The sequence below is a fragment of the Tachyglossus aculeatus genome, chromosome 6, assembly GCF_015852505.1.
Source record: "Tachyglossus aculeatus isolate mTacAcu1 chromosome 6, mTacAcu1.pri, whole genome shotgun sequence".
Taxonomy (NCBI): domain Eukaryota; kingdom Metazoa; phylum Chordata; class Mammalia; order Monotremata; family Tachyglossidae; genus Tachyglossus; species Tachyglossus aculeatus.
The window spans coordinates 8,986,995-8,987,999 of NC_052071.1; positions in this window are offsets into that span (position 1 = coordinate 8,986,995).

Genomic DNA, 1,005 nt, shown 5'->3' on the forward strand with positions numbered 1-1,005 from the left:
TGTAGGCTTGTTGTGGGCAGGGAAGTCCATCGAGTCTGTTACATTGTACTCTCCCAAGAGCTAAGTACAGCGCTCTGCACGTTGTGGTGAGCAAGAGTGAATCATTTTTGTGACGCAGAAGCCTTTTCATAAGAGACTGTTCTTTGACCCCATGAGCAGCAATGTGAAAGGAGAAATTGGAGGAGAAATTGAATTGTACTGCTGAGAAGTTTGAGGAGGACTTGAATTGCTGAGGAGAAGTGGAATTGTCTTGCAGAAGAGTTTGTGGAGGAACCAAATTGCCCTGCTGTTGGGCAGGAGAAAGCCTGCAGGAGGATGATCTTGTGGGGTTGGCGTGGAGGAGGGAGTATCCGTACCCCCTGACTTCATCTGGTAACAGCAAGCAGTCAGTCTCTCCCCCACCTCCAAAAAAAAAACCCAGATAAAATGGGGAAAGAACTGGTCTAAGACATGCACTGAGTCGCCTACAGCCAAACCACCCAAGACTTGAACCAGAAGTCCCCGTTGTGGGACCATCTACATGAACCTGGAGAAACCAATTGGATGGGTAACTATATTTGGCATAACTTGTGTGTGTGACAGTGAGTGTGTATGCCTCTACCCCTTTTGAATTAGACTGAGTATGGAACGAAGCTTTCCGCTGTATACAGTGGTGCTTTGGTTTCACTTTGAACTGGTTAGCGAGTGCCTGATCCGGTACGAGCTCCAGTAGAGCTGTCCAGTGAGAAAGGTGAATCTATGGCTCTCATCCGAGAAACCAGGAATCTGGGGGAGGTGAATCTCCAGATCTCTCCCTAGGGGTTCAGAAATCTGGGTGAGGGCTGTCCAAGGATCTCATCCCAGGGAAATCTGGGTGAGGTGCATTCAAGGATCTCATCCAGGGGGAGCAGGAGTCTGGATGAGCTGAATTTTAGCAACCTGGGGGATGCCAAGCATGGCAAAGGTCTCAGTCGGGGCTCATGGCACACATAAGTAAGCACTCAATAAATACGATTTATTGATAAA